We start from the raw sequence: 20750 nt of genomic DNA on the forward strand, positions 1-20750 counted from the left end.
CACTGAATTTAGCACCAAGTGATTTCTTTTTCTTCCCAGAAATGGAGCTTCCACTCAAAGTACTCCATTTTGACAGTAGGGATAACGTCATTTCTGAGCTTAAACTGTGGTTTCAAAGCCAAACTACATACTTTTACAAAACGGACTATCGAAAAGTGAAGATCTGTTGGCAACACTGTGTCGCTAGGCACTGTGACTACGTAGATGACTGATACCATCATGATGTCAGAGTTCTGCACAGTGGATTTCTTCTAGGTAATTGCACGAACTTTCTGATACTTTCTCGTATATAAGTTGGAGAGTTCTGGTGCTACTTACGTTTCTTCCATTTGTTGTGAATGTACGATATAAAATCAAAAATCGCCTTAAATTTTTGAATTAATCTTTTAGATAACTCTATATATGAGACTAGGAAAATAGGTAAAGTTACTTAAAAATGCTTATGCTGAGAAGTTGGGTAGTCATTCAGAGAATCGACCTGAAGCAGGGAAAGGGACTATGTGAAGTTCCTGTGTTCACTACCAGTAGAGCTGCGGTTTACCTTCACCGTGCGAGCAGAGGGTTGCTAAAACCTGAAGCACTTGTTTGCCTCAGTCGTTCCGCCTCATAAATTAGGCTAACCACTGACGTATGCTGATGGTGCGGTCAGATAACGGAAGCAAAACATAGCGACCGAGGGTAAATCAAGATAGAGAAATTTTCCAGCACTGAATGTTTTTGCTTTTTGAAGCGGTGAGTTCCTCTCTAGAGAACTCGGTTTTCTTTCCTTTTTTGGGGAGAAAATTTTGAATTCAATTAAACAAAACGAGAGAGAGAGAGAGAGGTATGCTGTAAATTTAAGTGAATAAGTCAAAGCGATGCAAGTGTCGTAAAACCACTTTTAATAAAACTGTTTCTCTGTGAAGTTATGGTATGTGAGATGAAATAACTTTTGCCTCAAGAGTCACGTCAAAACAAGATGTCTTCTTTAGTAAGGTAAACACATTTTTTGAAGGTTAACATTTTGTAAAATAACGTGAAAGGGAAACTCGGCATCTTTATATTTCTATGTTTAAGAAATGTTACATCCTGTCGTATTCAATATTAAATGTTAGTTAAAGGTAGGTAGTGATGTACGCAAGAAGTTTTGAGGTTTAAATCCCTCTGTGAGCAAGATACTATGTAAAAATAAGCATTTAACATGTTAAGATATTTATACAAGTATCTGCAATTATATGATGTTAAAACCATGAACCCCTCCTTCACAAATTTCTGTGCAGCTCTGATAGTAAGTGAAATATGATGTAGTGTAATACATTATTGACTTTTTGTTTAACAAATTTAATGGTTTTGTTGAATAAAGTTGTCCATTACCAAATTATTTCCTCAGCCATTACGTTTCAAATAACTGTAGTTTTGTGCTTAGTCTACGATTTAGGTAGCCGTGATAATTTGATATATGAATGTCATCTGATCCAATTTGATGCTACCCCTATTCACTGCACATTTGTCAAGTAAAAATGCACTATAACAAGTTATTTACATATTTTTAAATTTTAGTATTTTGTAATAAGAGAGAAGAATATAGCAACCATGATAAATTAAAAATTGAGATTTCAACGAGCTTGCGCGTTCCTTGCCTCCTAAATGGAAGTTTCTTGAAATGTGAGGCATGATACTGGCATAGTCAGATACTGTAGCAGTTGTTGGCGGAAAATTTTAAAATAAATTGGATGTTAAAATTCTATACTTGATGCTGAAGTAATCTGTAGTATTTGTTTCAAATTTGTGAATAATCTGGGCATAAGTTCTCACCGTTCAAAGAAATACTTCATATAACTAACTAACTAACTAACCCTATGGACTATGGAACCCGGAAGTTTAGTGCCGCATTCACAGAAGCTCTCCATTGACTGCAGTCCTTAGCCATCTGGATTCAGTTTCTACTTTTATTCCTATTTCTCTGAGATCTATCTTAATATTGTCCTCGCATCTGTTCCTAGGTATTCCTAATGGAAGTTTCCAGGTTGGGTTCCCAGTTAAAGCTTTGACAAACTGTATAGTTGAATGAGCTTTTTATTTGCTTATTATGAAAATGCAGTCGAATCTCAGCCGACGGCACACGTCTCACTAACGTGTCCTTCGAACCTATTATAAACTATCTCCTGAAGAGTGTAGTTCTAGAGAGTTTTGTAGATGATGGCTTAGAATATGACAAGAAACCGAAGTATTAAGAAAATTATATTAATTAATGCCTTGCTTTAAATAAAATATTGTTTGCATACTCTCTTTTTTTCTAAGTATTTAAACTGTTTGTGAATTAAAAAAAGATTTTCAGATATACTATATATACAGTATTTTCAAAGGGGGGGGGGGCATGATTTATAAAGTTATGTTCTTTCTAGTTTGTTTTTTTTTCGTGTCAAACTTAATAAGTTAAATAGCGCTTAAATTTCTCATGCTGTGATTTTAATTTCTTTCGATGTTTGCTTGGTTAGCAAGAAGGTTGTGTGCAAACAATTTGTCATTCTTTGCCACCCCTTAGCTGAACAAGCACAGTAATTTTTCATTTTGGTTTCATAATGGTGGCGTCGTTATGGAAACGATCTGTCGCCCCAGCCTTCTCCCTGCTTCAAACGGCTAAGATTAAAAAAAAAAGAAAAAGAAAAAAGATAAAAATATTTTAAAAAACTCGTCGGATATTTTTGTAATGTTTTTAAAATTATAATTTGAGTAAATATTTAAATGTGTGTACGGAATGTTTACAAAAGACGATAATAAACATAAGGTAATTTGTTGTGTGAATTGTCATAAGTTGCAGGCCTAGTAAAGGCGATTCCTTCCAGATGTCCTTTTGAGCATAAGACTGTCTTTCAGCACTTTCTCAGTGATCTTTTATATTATTGTTTAAAAATGGCGATTTACTGAAATATGATTGAAAATAACACATAACTGCTTCATCATGTTTACGTATCTGTACACCTAAATTAGGTATGATACAGCTTGATAATGTTTAACCTGAAGGAAGTTAAAGTGGATGTTTTGTTACATTTTGTCTTTTGCATTGAGGAAAATTCGTTATCCAGACAGCGGTATGTTGTACAAATATACGGATTTCATATGTTTGTTAAGGTAATCTGTACGAATCATAAGTTATCCACATGCTACATCCGCTACTGGCTTCTTTCCGCTTAGATATTATATCATAGCTTTGCAGGATGTCTGACATCTAAGTCTTCCGTATATTACATACGTATATGTATGTTATATACGTCAACTATATGTTATATACGCCCATCTGCATGTGAGATCCTTACCGCCTATATACCTCAGATCACACGCACAGATAGCATGTGACTCAACATATGACCCACTGTGACCCACCATCCACCATAACCCACTGCGACCCACCACCCACCGTGACCCACTGCGACCAACTGACTCTGATCTACCGACCCACTCTGGTCACTGCATTGTAGACAGTTTCTTCTGAAGACTGGTAAATTTCTCTTCGCTTTACTTTCAAGACCTTCATTTCCCTTTCTTTTACATTTGTTTCTGTATACTTACCTGAGGTGAGTATATCTAACCAAGTGAAAAAAGAACTTCAGGCACTTTTGGATATTGATATTTGTAATTGTAATAATAGCAATAGGGTTTATGCTACTACTTGGCTTTCGAGACCTGTGAGTTTTTAGAGAAGCTAACTACTGGAAAAAATTCGTTTTTGAATAACCGTAATATATAAATTATTATATAAAAATTGAATGTAACTATGTGTGCCTGATCATCACGGTCAAATTGCAAAGTCAAATGAAATGACTTTTGGTATATAGTTAGGCCTTAATCCAAACTGAGATGTTATATTGCTTTCATTATAATACATAATATCGTAAGGAGGTAGTGAGGATCCGAATTTTTGCGAAAAGAAAATGAGTATCTCTTAAGCCGTTAATCTTACGGAGCTGAAATTCAATGTATTAACTCTTTATTGAAAACAAACAGAATGTGTCCTAGCATTTTTTTAAAATTCTCCTTTGTGGAGGGGGGGGGACACTTTCTATATATGGGAAATTGGTAGTGAGTTTGTCTGTAAAAATGATCGAAAACGATCGATATTAGTTAAGAAAAAAATCAGAAACAAAAAATACAGTGCTTGGCTTCATATATCCATTGCTTTCTGCTATAATAATTGCTGAAGCTTATGTTTATTATATGGAGCGTTTACAGCACAGGGCAATCAACCCATAAAGTTGTGAGAAAAATAGACATAAAATTTGTACTGTAAGCTTAATTACACGTAAATTTTAAGTTTGGATTGTACGCATAATTATATGGAAAATTTTACTTTTTTTCCCCTTTACGTTGGTCTACTTACCTTGATTTGGGACTTTCAATTTTCATCCTTTCTTCCACTGAAAAGTATCGATAATTCATCAAGGAAATAATTATACTATGATAATTTAATTGAAATTCATCTTAATTTGGCCCATGGTAAACAGCAGTATGGTAATTGAAAGGGAAGAAGGAGGGAAATTCCCATTCACCTCTGAATACTTCCCCGGAACCTCGTTGCCTTTTGCTTACTAGGGTGGGGGAGGGAACTTGGTAATGACATCAAACCTTCATGTGTAATTACAAAATTTAAATTTATAAACAAATAAAAAATCACCAGTTTATTTGGCTTTAATTGATAATAATTTATGCACAAGATTCCCTATCGAAGGTGTGGTAGATGAAGTTTCTGTTCTGCATGAGTCGACATTCCCAACTGACATGGTCGATATGGAAAAATTGTTGTATGGTGATAGAGAGATGATACTTCTTGCTGAGTATTTCAAAATTGACCGAGAAAAATCGTTATCAGACTTAGGTCTAACAAGCAGATTGTCGATGAGGAGTTGCAGAATCGGGTAGAAGTATTATCAATTTCCACGACAGAGTGAGAACGGATATTTCCCCTTATGAATTTACAAATGACATATTAGAAACAGACTAAGTGCTCAAACATTGTCCAACTTGTTTTTCATCAATCTTAATGGTCAACCGCTATACAAGCTGAAAGTAGACGATCTAGTTATTTCTTGGCTGAAGAATGGACATCATTGCGCTGCGGATGATATACCACGAAAAAGTTCTGGAGGCCAACAGGAAATAAACCCGATTTCAGATTTGTTTTAAGGTGGCAAATTACGAGTTATGGAAAATGTATACTTGTATAACTAATGGCTTATTTGTGTTATTCAACTTTGTTCCTTACTTTTAATAAGTCTCCTCTTACCTTTAGGTAAACTACTTTGAATAAATATTCATAATAATTGCAATTATGCATATTTGTAACTTAAATTTAACGTTGTGTTTTAGTGATTACACAAATTACAATTATGAGCATACTTTGTGGAGATGCTCTCACATAGGGTACCCGAGCACCTTTATACACTATGAAAAGCTGATTTTTTAAGTCTTTTGTGAGAAAAATACTGTGAACTAAGAAACCATAACCTTTTCCATATTGTACGGCGGTATTTTCCTTGAATAGAAGTTTCTTTTGGAATGCGTTGAGAAATTAACACTTTCAAGAATACTCTTTTAGTACAAGTATATTTTAGGCACACACTAATTTCCCCCACCTCGAACTGTTTCAATTTCCTCACTGACAAACACTTTACCATTTTATATCGTAAAGGTCAGATCTACCATTATTCTAACAGAGTGGTGCTTGAGCGATTGACTAGAAATTCAAACTCCGATTAGTGACAATTTCACAGTCTTGTTTTATTACAAGTGTAAACTCTTTAGTCAGTTTAGAAGAGGCCGTGGATCGTGTTCAGAGTTGATGACGATGTATTTTGGTGAGTCAGAGTAGGTACCAGTGGATAAGAGTGGTTCGTGGTTGGTGGTGGGTCACGGTGAGTCAGAGTGGGTCACGGTGGGTGGTTGGTCATGATGGGTCGTGGGTCAAAGTGGGTCATGGTGGGTGATGGGTCAGTGGGTCTTGGGTCAAGTTTTCATTGACCCACGCCAACTCTGGTATGTTGAATTAGCAAATTGTGGGACTATCTCTGCTTTCTATCCGACAGGCTAGCAATTGTGAGTAACGTTCAAGTAACAGTTCCACCAAATGCCTAGATGGTACCTTTCGACACATGGGCTAGTCCATTCTTCCATTATCTTTCCCACTCTTATTGTTTTTGTTGATTTCTAATGATTGCAGTAAAAAATAGTCTTGTAGGTTACATAAATTTTAAAAAATAACTCAAGAATTGAATGACTATTTCTAGGATACACTTGTTTCTAGTTCTCAAAATTCATCATTTTAGCATACACTTCTCAACTGCTCAGGCCAGTACGACGTATACTTGTAGGGACCTAAATAGTGCTTCTAGAACCGGTTCGACGTATACATCTCGTGTAATAGTAACGAAATGATACATATTCTGCAATCTATTGTTTTCCCACATGAACGAAAACGTATGCCACTCAAGAGTAGACTGCAATGGGCTGCCATCTGTTGGTTTACCTTCTTATCATATGAGATTATGTTCAACTTTGTGGCAATACGCGAAAATTGCTCTTTTGATTATTTAAAATTGCCGCTTCTCGCAGCGGCTAATGGGTATTTAACTCCCGGCTCGAGGGGTTAAACAGGTTTTCTTCCTTTAGTATAGTAAACCATTTTCTGAAATTTGTTTATGTATTTTAGAGAACCCTCGTTTAAAATTCTATACCAAAAATCCTATATAATGTGTTATAGTTCTCACTTCTCGATCGTTTTCATTTTAATTATCACGGTGTCAATTTCTTTATTAATTAAAATTAATTCTTAAGGATCTTTGCTACACTATTCCCACGTTTTCTTTTCATTTTTCATTCCATGTTTCTTTCTTTTGTTTCCAAATGTCATTATTACAAGATCAATATAAATCTTTTCAGTTGAACTCACCTAAACATAGTGCTGGAACTTAGCTTAATTAGAAGGATGTGATGTTTTTTTCTTCCAAACTTTTAGTTCCAGAAAAATGGGCCAAATGAAGTTGAAGTTTGAACTTCAGTCAAATTTTCGCAAAAAAGAGTCTGTAAATGATGTCTTCTATATATCTAAAAATAAAAGTCATTATGTTCGTGACTTCGTGCCTCTCGAATCACAAGACCGATCTCAATCAAATTTTCAACATAAATAAGATTTGGGCCTGGGATGGTTTCTATTATTTCACTAGGGTACAATGTAGGAAAAAGGGAGAGGGAGAAACATACAATTAAATAAAACTTAATAACTCTTGAACCAAGCGACAGATCTCCATCAAATTTCAACATATATGCAGTTCGAGTCTCGGAAAGTCTTGTTAACTTCACTTTGAAGGTGCAACTTTGGGAGGGTGCAAGAGTGACACTTCCGATGCATTTTAAATCCAAATTTAGCTCTTTGTGTCCAAAATGAAACTTATTCTCCCCGTGCAAAGAATGGGTATTCTGCTAGTATCAGCTAATTTGATTTTCTTAAATCAAACTTAGCAGAGTGATGTATATTGTCGTTCTTTGTGTGGTCTATCTTAATTAGTTTCCTGTAGAAACCTATGGTTCCTAAGATTTAGATTCCGTCAAATGTTTGCAAATATGTATTCTTCAATGTTTTCTGAAACGTTCTGAGTTGAATTTACGTACCCCCTTCTTGGTGATTTGTCTGAACATAGGGACCGCGGTGGCTCAGTGGTAGAGCGTTCACCTCTGGTGCTAGGGTCAAGATTTCGATCCCAGTCCCCGCCACGTGAACTTTGTGGCGTGTGTTTTCTCGGGGTTCTCCCGTTTCCTCCCACTTTCTTCATCCCACCATTTCATTCATTACTCACCATTACCGTCTCCTTTAGCCTAACCGGCAATACCGTGGGACGTAAATCTCTAAGATTTCATTTCGTTTTTCGTCTGAACATAATCTCTAGAATGGAGCTCTATTGATTTGCATTTGACGTTAATGTAATGTCATGTTTATAACTTTTCGCAATAACACTGGAAACAGTCGTACGTCCTAAATTTGTTAATTCCGAATTTGAAGATAGTTTGTCAATAGTGTTTTTTTTTTTTTCGTTATCGGGAGGTAGAGTGTCATAAGCGCTATGAGGACAGAAAAAATGAATACACACATAAATTTTTTGTTATTTTTGGATCCACTGACATTAGTAGCTTGTTATTTTCTACTATAGGTTCTTAAATAATGCAATACACAAACAAAAAATGCATAAAACATGTAGGTACGGACATCTGCAACAGTTGAACAAGCAATAAATAAATAAATACATAAATAAATAAACAAAATAAAAGTATATAAATTTGAGTCTCAAAATAAATGTACATTCCTTCATCCCACTTCGAGTTACCACCTTTTTCTTCGTTTATTTGATGAAAACAGAAACAAAAACTCTGTTCCAAAGCAGGGGACATGAAAATTGATGGTAAGCTGTTCCGCTCGTCTACTTAAATCGCCTTGAATATTCATTATCTACTTGTAAGGGATTTTCTCTGCATAATGGATTAAGGGATTGACTGGAATTGATTTTTCCACATAAGTTGCTTGATTCTAATTTGATTCTGTGAATATCGATTTCTAAAGACTTTCCCAAGAAATGTTATTTTTCTTTTTTACCTGTTCTTTTTTTCGACATGCAGTTGATGTATCTTCGTGAAATGTTAAGAAGATAAGTGCTAACGCTAGAAATTGAAAATATGTTTATAATACATTATTTTGACTCAAAGCTATTCCCGCTATCCCGTGTTTACTTAATATAGGTAAGCAGGGTCATGAAACCAACACAACAGGGGTATGGTACCAGGTTTCCTTTCATTATGGTTCAAATAATTACGATAACAAATATCAATTACTTGAAAGTTTTAGTAATTCTAATTTCATTATTACAGATATTAACTTGAGCATATTCCCTAAATATGCCCTCACCAGGTAAAACAATGACTGCTCGCTAATTTTGAACGAAGTCATGTGGCTGACGTGAGAGCCACGGGGCACAGCAAAATCATTCGCGTATTTTTTACAAAAGTCTGCCTTATATATAGCCTAAAGTGCAAGAAGTACATTTCCACAGAATCTCAAGTTTCTGTGTGTAGCAGTTTTGGAGATCAGTTGATGAGTGAATCAGGGATTTACTCTTATACAGAGTGGAGCAAAAGTCGTCGTCGTATTGTAAGATGCACTCACGTTGGAAAATTGTTGTTATTTATGTATTAAACAATTTATTTTTATTCTTCACGATCCCAAGCACAAATGATTGCGCCATGGACCGCTACACACCCAATGAATGCGGAATAATTGTGTCAGTGTTTTTGAGAATCAAAGGGTCAATGATTTTAGCTCAGCATGAATTTCGGCGTCAATTTCCTGGCATGCAGCACCAACAAGTGGTCAAACACTGCGACGTCTAGACGCTCGCCTCGAGGAAACTGGCTCAACTCGGGACAATAGGAGAAGTGGGTGGCTCCGTAGCATCGACACGGCCGAGAATAGCGCTGTTGCGGCTACAAACGCCAAAGAGGACACTCAAACGTTAACCAAGCTACTGGCCACGTAGTTGGTCATCAACAGATGGTCACTAAATCTAATTATCGTGTAAGACTGACTGGTGTTCCAATACAAGTTGCAAAGAACAAACCAGTTATTAACTGCAGACCTTGCACGGCACATGTGCAGTTTAGAAAAGCGCTCCTAATCCTTGCCCGTGAAAATGAGAATTTTCAATTAAAAATCATCATGAGCGACGAAGTGCATCTTCACCTCTGCAGATATGTGAGTAATCAAAAAATTTCTTTTCTAGGTCACTGATAATCCGCGCGTAATTCACAAAAAGCCACTAAATCCTTTCAAAGCCATTGTTTGGTAAGGTGTTTACGGACAAAATCCATTGTCCATTATTTCTTTGAGGATAGTGTTTGTAACGCCGTGACTGCGTCTAGTGCGAGTTACAGAATCATGATCAATGACTTCACAAATTGACAAATTGGGTTTGAGAAACATGTGGTTTCACCAAGATGGTGCGACTGCGTACAAAGTACATCAACAATAGACATTCTGAAGAAAATATTTCCCGGACTCTCAATATCTCGCTTTGGCGATTTGAATTGTCCTAAAAGACTGCCTGATTTGACAGCTCCAGATTTCTTTTCTTGGGGGTTTTTGAAGTTAAGGGTCTACAGGAACATACCTCTAAAGGAAAATATGCAACAACGGGGTGGGGCGGGGAAATTTATTAGCCAGACGTTTTAAGAAAAATACTGGAAAAAGTTGTGAAACGAGCAACGTTCAACGATTGCGTATGAACTCTGACGGTGGCCACTTGGCCAATATTATCTTCTCAACTTAATGACACACAATGTAAACGTCGTAGTGAATGTAATCAAACTACAAGATCATTTTTTTTTTCAGTTTCAGAAATATGGCGAGAACTTTTACGTTACCCTGTATCTATATTAAGATTTAGTTCAGGTTTGGGATTTGACTTGAGTTTACCGTCTCTTTCAGCAGAGATGCTATATGAGACGTGGACTTACAGTTTAACGGGGAATCCGAACCAAATGAGCTCCCGCCAAAATTTAGTTTGAATACGTTGTATGGTGTTCTCCCTGAGCCAGAGTTGGCGTGGGTCAATGAAAACTTGACCCAAGACCCATTGACCCACCACCCACCATGAAAAACTCTTAACCACGACCCACCGTGACCCACCACCCACCATGACCCACTGTGATCCACCATGACCCACCACCTACCATGACCCACTCTGACCCACCACCCACGGTGACCCACTCTGACCCACCACCCACCATGAACACTCTCATAAACTTGGACCTACTCTGACTCACCAAAATCCATCGTCATCAACTCTGAACACGACCCACGGCCTCTTCTGAACTGACTAAAGAGTTTATACTTGTAATAAAACAAGACTGTGAAATTGTCACTAATCGGAGTTTGAATTTCTAGTCAATCGCTCAAGCACCGCTCTGTTACAGTAACAGTGGATCTGACCTTTACGATATAAAATGGTAAGTGGTAAATGGTAAGTGTTTGTCAGTGAGGAAATTGAAACAGTTCGAGGTGGGGGGAAATTAGTGTGTGCCTAAAATATATTTGTACTAAGAGAGTATTCTTTCAAGTGTTAATTTCTGAATGCATTCCACTTCTATTCAAGGAAAATACCTCTGTACAATATGGAAAAGGTTATGGTTTCTCAGTTCACAGTATTTTTCTCACAAAAGACTTGAAAGATCAGTTGTTCATAGGGTATAAAGGTGCACGGGTACCCTCAGTGAGAGCATCTCCATAAAGTATGCTCATAATTGTAATTTGTGTAATCACCGAAACACCACGTTAAATTTAAGTTACAAATATGCATAATTGCAATTATTATAAATATTTATTCAAAGTAGTTTACATAAAGCAAAGAAGAGACTTACTAAAAATTAGGTACAAAGTTGAATAACACAAATAAACCATTAATACAAGTATACATTTTCCGTAACTCGTAATTTTCCACCTTAAAACAAATCTGAAATCGGATTTATTTCCTGTTGGTAACTTTTCGGCGTTAAATCATCCGCAGTGGAATGATGTCCATCCTTCAGCCAAGAAATAACTAGCTCGTCTACTTTGAGCTTGTCTAGCGGTGGGCCATTAACATTGATGAACAACAAGATAGACAATGTTTGAGCACTTAGTCTATTTTTAATATGTCATTTGTAAATTCATAAGCAGAAATATCCGTTCTCACTCTGTCGTGGAAATTGATAACATTTCTAGCCGATTTCTGCAACTTTTCATCGACAATCTACTTGTTAGACCTAAGTCTGATAACGATTTTTCTCGGTCAATTTTGAAATACTCAGCAAGAAGTATCATCTCTCTATCACCATACAACATCTTTTCCATATCGACCATGTCAGTTGGCAATGTCGACTCATGGAGAACAGAAACTTCATCTACCACGCCTTCGATAGGGAATCTTGTGAATAAATTATCAATTAAAGCCTGATAAACTGATGACTTCTTATTTGTTTATAATTTTAATTTTTGTAATTACACATGAAGGTTTGATACCATTACCAAGTTCCTTCCCCGTCTAGAAAGCGAAAGGGAACGAGGTTCCTGGAAAGTGTTCAGAGTTGAATGAGAATTTCCCTCCTTCTTCAACTTGAATTACCACACTGCTGTTTGCCATGTGACAAATTACGATGAATTTCAATTAAATTCTCAAAGTATAATTATTTCCTTGTTGAATTATCAATGCTTTTCAGTGGAAAAAAAGATGAAATTTCAAAGTTCCAAATCAAAGTAAGAAGACCAAAGTAAAGGGAAAAAAAGTGTAAAATTTTCCATACAATTATGCGTACAATCCAAACTTCAAATTTCCGTGTAATTAAGCTTACAGTACAAATTTTATGCCCATTTTTCTCACAACTTTATGGGTTGATTGCCCTGTGCTGTAAGCGCTCCATACAATAAACATAAGCTTCAGCAATTATTATAGTAGAAAGCAATGGATATATGAAGCCTAGCGCTGTATTTTTTGTTTCTATTTTTTTCTTAAATAACATCGATCGTTTTCGATCATTTTTACAAACCAACTCACTACCAATTTTCCATATATAGAAAGTGCCTCTCCCCCCCACATAAAGAAGAGTTAAAAAAAATGCTAGGACACATTCTGTTTATTTTCAATAAAGAGTAAATACACTGAATTTCAGCTCCGTAAGTTTAACGGCTTGCGAGATACTCATTTTTATCCACAAAAATTCGGATCCTCACAACCTCCTTAGAATATTATGCATTATAATAAAAGCAATATAACATCTTAATTTGGATTAAGGCCTAACTATATATCAAAAGTCATTTCATTTGACTTTGCAATTTGACCGCGATGATCAGACACACATAGTTACATTCAATTTTTTATATAATAATTTATATATTACAGTGATTCAAAAATGTATTTTTTCCTGTAGTTAGCTCTAAAAACTCACAGGTCTCGAAAGCCAAGTAGTAGTGTAAGTCCTATTGCTATTATTACTATTAAAAATATCAATATCCGAAAGTGCCTGAAGTTCTTTTTTCACTTAGTTAGATATACTCACCTCAGGTAAGTAGACAGAAACAAGTGGAAAAGAAAGGGAAATGAAGGTCTTGAAAGTAAAACGGAGACAAATTTACGTCCTCAGAAGATACTGTCTACAATGCAGAGCAGAGAAGTTCGGTAGATCATACTCAATCGGTGGGTCGCAGTGGGTCACGGTGGGTGGTGGGTCACAGTGGGTCACACGCTGTTGACCCACGACCCACTGATCCACCCAGAAAACTTGACCCACTTGACCCACTGACCCACCGACCCACTGACCCACTCCATCTCTGCCCTGAGCGTGTGTATATACATCGGAAAAGATGAAATGAAATGAAATCTTTGAGTTTTACGTCGCATGGTTATGTCGGTTAGGGTAAAGGAGACGATGATGATGAGTAATGAATGAAATGGTGGTATGAAGAAAGTGGGAGGAAACGGGAGAACCCCGAGAAAACCCAGGCACACGGTGTTTGTCCACCACAAAGTTCACTTGGCGGGAGCAGTGTTTGAATCCGGGACCCAGAGGTGAACGCCCTACCACTGAGCCACCGCGGCCCCTATATACATCGGAATGAATAGACGAAGGAAAGAATGAAATCGGGACCAACATACAAACAATAACTTTTGGGTAATATACTGATCATGGAAGGTAATTTCGTTGAAACCTTGATTTGAACTTTATTCACCAGCACCTTAGCTTCTATATTACTATTATCGATAATCAAAAACACTTTAGAAAAAATGGCATTTCTGAACTTAAGAATTTTAGACAATCAGTGAAAACTCTTCGTAGGGATAAGTCGCCGAAGAGTTAACACACTCTTTATCCGTATATAGAAGGAATAAACAATATTGGATCTCGGATATTCAGACAGGTTACAATCACCTATTCCTTGCTTGCTATCCCTTCGACAATAATAAGGGACGTTTCTGGAAGTCATTTTCCAAGATAAGTCAGAACTGTGTATGAGTCTGACCAATTTTGACATTAATCACCGACTCGCTTTGTAATCCAAATGGCAGAGGGAAACGTGCCTCCAGTGCAGCATGTATAAGCAATCTGATTGGTCGCCTACATGAAACCTGGACACTTGACTCACGGAGCGTTGACCTCAAACTACGTGAGACAGAGATAAACTTTATCCTAGAGGCATTCTATTTCAACTGTGCCCTTGCTGGTGCTGCTGTTGATGTGTGTTTTCCCGTAACTCCTTCGAAAGAGGAGGGACAAGTTGCTGCGGCCGAGATCTTTCAACTGTTGAATGCGGAAGCGTTGCCACAATGAATTATATCACAGACTTCGCTGTGCTCTGTCTTGTTAGCCATTCTAGGCAGCCTACGATCTTCACAAACTGGCAACACAGCTAAAGTCATTCACTTGTTTCCGCAAAACAAAGGGAAAGTTTCCTCCATAAGAGAGCGTGAGGGAGTGCGGCCAAAGTATGTTTCACATATTTTCCGAGGGCACACTTGAAATAGATAGGCCCTAGCGCAATGTAAATGAACGATTTCAATGGTCACTTGCCAGTTTCCTAGTCATCCTCCTGAGTGATGTTGCCGAAAATTTAATTTTTCGGCTTATCTGTCATGTTAGAAGTTATCACTTGAAATTGAAAAAAAAATCAGATAAGTTGCTTATATTTAAGTGACCATTGTGTAAGGGTTTATTGAGTACTCGAAGTATTGAAGTAAGTTACTAAAATGCGTAAAATATTCCAAGATTCACAAGTGAATATCTTACAAAATGATAAGTACTGAACACCTTACGAAAAATTGCACATTCTAAAAAAAAAAAAAAAAAAAAAAGTTAGGTGAATTATCAAGTTAGAGAGGTAATTGAATAGCTCCTACTGTACCACATTTCTGAATTATACTTCCGAAATGAATACTTTTTTTTTTACTATTTAACAATGTTGTACCTTATAACGTAACAAACGGTGTAATATTTGATAGTTTTTTTTTAAAAAAAGAACCTTGACAACACTGATTCCCCAACACCTTCGAAATACATAAGAAGGACAGGTAGTGTACAGTACATTGAGACTGGGTCATAAATTTACGACTGGCGCCTGACTCCTCTGCAACCATGCCCTACGGCTTTCGAAAGCCAGACCGAGACGAAGACGATTGGTCCAAGGAGAACAGAAATCGTGACGTCACATCTCATTCTGAAACGCCAGCTAGTTCTAAGTCGTAATGCTACCCAAGAGACTCATCTTCCAAGCTTCATCTTCTCCAACGGAGGGGGTTTATTTCACCTCCAGGCTCTTGACTTAGCAAACCAGTAACTGGAAGAAAGAGAGAACAATGTGCCTGTTGCTGAAAATATTTGATAGGTATTTTTTTTCATTACGTCCTATTATTATGCATTGAAACGAAATTCCGATATTTGACAGTTATGAGTTGTTTTGCACGTTGTAATGTGACTTGGGTCGGGTCAGTTGACATTCCAGGCAATGGATCTCAAAGAAATTTTCCTCTACTTTTCTTCTTTTCTTGCAAAAATGAGGAAAAACAGAACTAGGAATAAGCAACTAAACTAATATTTATTTATTTATTTATTGCACAAATTCCCAGATATAGCATTATTTTGCCATTTTACACAGAGAAATGTTAACAAGCAGAAGAAAAAAAGAATAATTAAAAATTAATATCAACAACAATAACACCAATAATCTCAACAAAGAGTACAAAAGTAATATTATTTGTCCAGCATGCGTTTAATTGATCTACATCGGGTAACTCGAAAAAAATATCCACGTCAGTTGCTAGATCATTATAATAGTCCGGTGTTCTGTGAAAAAGAGACATCTGTATAATTGATAACCTAGAGCAGGCAAGATGGAATAGGTAGGTATTCCGTGTTTTGCGGGAAGAGACACGTAAGTAGTGATGAGCACAAGAGTCTTGGTCTTGCAGTTTTTGCAAGAGTCTTGCATGCAAGACCAAGACCAGGAATCCCGACGCAAGACCAAGACCAAGAAGATACCTTGCAAGACCAAAACCAAGACCAAGACTCTTGCGCAAGACTTTGCACAAGTACGGGCTCAGTGGTAAAGTGTTCACCTTTGATTGGGGTCCTTGGTTCGATCCCAGGTTGCATCTTGTGAGCCTTTTTTTTGGACCGTCAGCGTGAGTGGATTTTCTCGGGGTTTTCCCGTTCCCTCCTACTTTCTTCATTCAACAATTTCATTAATTTCTCATCACCGTCTCCCTTTGCCTTGGTGCCTAGTCGTGGCACTAAAACTAGATATTACATCATTTCAAAACATATTAGTGGTGTTCTTCTTCTGAAACTAAAGAGAAAGGTAGTTTTGAACATCGATAATTCCGTAAAACATAGGTGCCGACTACATGGGTATGGCCTTGGCTCCAAGGATCAAGCATCCGTTAGAAATTTTTAATGTGTGCTCAAAAAATTAATATCGAAAAATCATTTTCATGACATTGACAAAAACTTGTGTATGTGACCGCAAGTTTAATTTTATGGGTGGGTGCTTATACGTTGAATAATTGTTTTGCGAGAATTGAGCTATATAACATTGTACAACAATAAATAATCCATATTCACAAGTGAGAGTGATTTGTACAGTTATTTCAAATAACTTGGAGTTTGATGTGTTTTTGTATTTCTAATATACTTTAGGTCAGAAGTATTTGTATAAGTTGAGTTTACACAAAAGACATGGACAGTTGAGTCGTTTTCAGTTTTTACTCAAGTTATACTAAAATATTAAGAGGTTTGATTATAATCGTTATTATTTTAATTTTTCCCTCTCTTTTTTGGCCAATATTGCTAATATATCATCATAATAGCTATTCTGTCTATATTGGCAGGCCACTTGTTGCAACTTAAGCTTTAATGTATGGTGATCCTCAGATAGTCTTTTCGTCTTGACGTAGCAATTTTCTTTTTAATACCTTTCTTCAACTACAGTCTCCTTTGCCCTTTCCCTCTCTTTCCTTTCGCCATATTCTCTAGCATGTCCCTCATAATAAAGTCCCTCCTCAGCCAATGTCCCAACCAGTTCCTTTTCCTCCTCTTAATTATATCTAAAATTCTTCTTTTCTCCCCTACTGCTACTATTTCTAACACCGTCTCATTCGTTTTCCGTTCAACCCAACTAATTCTCTCCTTTTATCGAAAGCCTAAAATATTTTTTCATCGCTTTTGCCTAAGGTCCATGTTTCTGTCCCAAAGAGTACAAATGGGAATCAGTAAAATAAAATCCCAATATTTAATTGGAAGTTTGTTCAATACAAAGATTAGCTAATCTTAGTTGAAAATAAAAAAAATACCTGACGCCTTTAGAGTGTAAAAATAATTTAGCAATTTATGGTATTTCAGTAGCTGTGCCGTCTTGATTTTCTTTCATGCGTCTCCCCAATTTGGGAACTAGTAGAGTATTGAGTCTGTTAAAAATAATAAAAAAAAAAAGATTTCGAAACTCACACGAAGGTAAACTATATTTCATTTAGAAACACAGAAACACATTGTATTTCTGTTACTATTGGCGCATGGAGAACTTATCCAGAGTAAAATTTGCATATGAAAACACAAGATTTCTTAAAAGCAAGACTTGCAAGACTCTTGCAGCAAGACCAAGACCAAAACCAAGACTGGGTGTGCAAGACCAAGACCAAAAGTTCCACTGCAAGACCAAGACCAAGACTGGATGTGCAAGAGTAAGACCAAGACCAAGACCATCCCTGTCTTGGTCTTGGTCTTGCACTTGCTCATCACTAGTTTCCATTTAAAGAATCTTCATTGTAGAGAAAAATTGGAGAGACCTTCATTCAGTAGTAGATTGAGAATGATTAAGTATGACTAGTTGAACCTGCGCACTCTACACAGAGAATCATTCAAACATAAGCACGAACCTCCTTATCATTCATCACATAAGTACATGTCCTTTTACAAACACAAGTGAAAGGTGTCTTGATAAAAATCGGTAAGGGATACCATAAAAGGAAGATTTTTTCAATATCTCGCACCGTTTGCAACATTGAGACTACTTCCGGTTCTAGTTTCTAATACATGTATGATCAGCTTTTTCTTTCTTCTTGCATGCAGTATGTAATAAGCAAATACATTGCACACACAATTAATTATAATGTCAGTGATATATGGTGTTCATTGAGCAAAACACTCCAAACAATAAAGATCCATCTTAGACTGGAAAAATGGTTATCCTTCGTTTTTCATTATCATTTGGCCACTAAAATAACATCTGAGAGATATACAACCCCTTTATACGAATATGTGGTATTGGAATATATAACTTATAGGATATGATGCTTTGCATTTCAAAAAATTCAACACTTCCAGTGTACCCCTAAAAATGTAATAAATAATTAACTGCCACGTTTATATATATATTTAATTAGAACTGGACAGTCTATACAAAATTTGGAGTCGACCAGCAAAAACGACTCGTTTCTAGCACTTGTGGTATTCGAGATCTCATTGTCGAAAGGATTGGAGACAAACATACAAACTTTTCTTTGGAGACAAACATATAAATCTACCATTTTAAATATTAATTATATATAAATACCATTCTCAATATATTTTATTTCATGCTAATTTTTTTCTTAAATCTGATTGAAAATACATCGCAAAATTTACTAAACTTCTAGCAACATTCCGGTTTGATTGAAAACATCCCTTTAAAATTTTCTTTCTACCTTTCGTGTGTGGAAGGTCGAACAGAATTGACTCGACTACCCCATGTTTCTGGTTCATGCTATTGATCTTGGCCCCGGTCCAAATGGGGATGCACTTCTCTGGCGTACAATGCTCGTTCTGTCTCTCTTCCCATTTTGCCCATACATCAACGAACTAACTCCCTTCTAACTCTGAAACACAAAAAACAGCGCTGTCCACCCGGTTGCATACTTTAAAACACTAAGTACCTCAACTGCCTTTCTCACGAAAACAAGCAATTCTGAGCTACAAGCCGTATTTTGATTTTCATGTTTTCTTTCTTTTCTTTTCTTCCAATTTATTTCTATATTGATTTTTCTTTACGAAAAGGAAATCACAATTAGAATCCTAGAGTGCTTATTTCATAAGAATGAACGCTGGAAATAGAAGGAAACAACACCAAAAGCTGTATAATAAGTATTGGGTAACTTTTCTGAAGGTATTGCAAACGAACAGGGACGGCTTTTAAGGGGAATCACATCTGTAAACGTTTTCTTATCTTAATGTTACGCGATGAAAGTTTAACATTCAACTATGTCAATTTCCTCTTAAGTAGTCGTTCACAACCTTGTTTAACTGGCGCCCTCTTTAGTGAACCCTGCAAACTACGTCCTTCTCTTGATGAACGTAAGATGAATCCCGTTTGCGTTCGACTCCCACATGGCTGTTTCTAATAAATCTGCTTGATGCGTACGTATGGTTTTTTATCCTTGTCTATTTAGGTGAAGTTAGGGCCTGTAAGTGCAATGCCGAACTCTTTCTCCAGAAAGAACAAACTTTAAAACCCATGACATTAAGTATGCTACCCCATCATGAACAACGAAGGGGGAAGAGTACTCGCACTCAAAAAGGCATAAACACTACAAATACTGCCTCGTTATGTCTGTTTATTTTTCTTTTACAGTGTTACGCCTATTTTAGGAAAGTGGTGCGAGAAGACTGAGGTTTTGGAGACGGTCTAAATGCTGTAGTATATCTTTATGCGTAGAACTGCTGGACTTAAGGAACTTTGCGTTCCTTATCACTTGACATGAAATGAAAGGAAATGAAATTTTTGAGTTTTACATCCCACGATTATGCCGGCTAGGCTAAAGGAGACGGTGAAGATGAGAAATGAATAAAATGGTGGAATGAAGAAAGTGGGAGGAAACGGGAGAACCCCGAGGAAACCCACGTACACGGTGTTTGTCCACCACAAAGTTCATTTGGCGGGAGTTCAGTTTGAACCCAGGACCCCACGCACCAGAGGTGAACGCTCTACCACTGAGACACCGCGGCCCCATTTCACATGAAGAAGGAATGTTCACAGTTGACAGCTATTGATATAGTGATACATATTAAGACCTACATTCTTTCAGTTGTTATGAATTAAAGAAAATAATAATAATAATAGCAATATATAACAAAAATAATAATAAAAAATTTTGACAAATATATTCTATCTTTTGATCCGATAATGCATCAAAAGATTGAAATCTTGGCCAATAATTAGATTTTGGATCAGGGGCCACAAAATTTTTGACAGGCCCCTAAGTCAAGTTTTGTATTTTTTACTTAACCAGCACATCATACTGAGTTAAGTGATGGTTTGGATTTGACTACACTAGATGTAGTTCTCCAGATATAAGACTTACTAGAAAATGTTTGACTAAAATATATTTTATCTTTTGATCGAAACAACAAAGTAAATAAAAGTAAGGTTTTCAGTATTGAGAATAGTTATGGAAATAACATACATAATAAGATGCAAATACAACATATAGCAAAATATATATATAGTGAAATAATGCAAAATTTGCTATGTGCAAACTAAATCTTAGGTTTTCGTTAAATAACAGATAGTTGAAAACCCATCATTCTTATGTAACTCTAACTAAAGTCCGGGTTTCAAGTACATGAAGCATGAACACTGATATTTATTAATTTCCTCACTAAATTATTGCAATTAATTC

The sequence above is a fragment of the Thermobia domestica genome, chromosome 17 (assembly GCF_964235325.1).
Source record: "Thermobia domestica chromosome 17, izTheDome1.hap1.1, whole genome shotgun sequence".
NCBI classification, from domain to species: Eukaryota; Metazoa; Arthropoda; class Insecta; order Zygentoma; family Lepismatidae; genus Thermobia; species Thermobia domestica.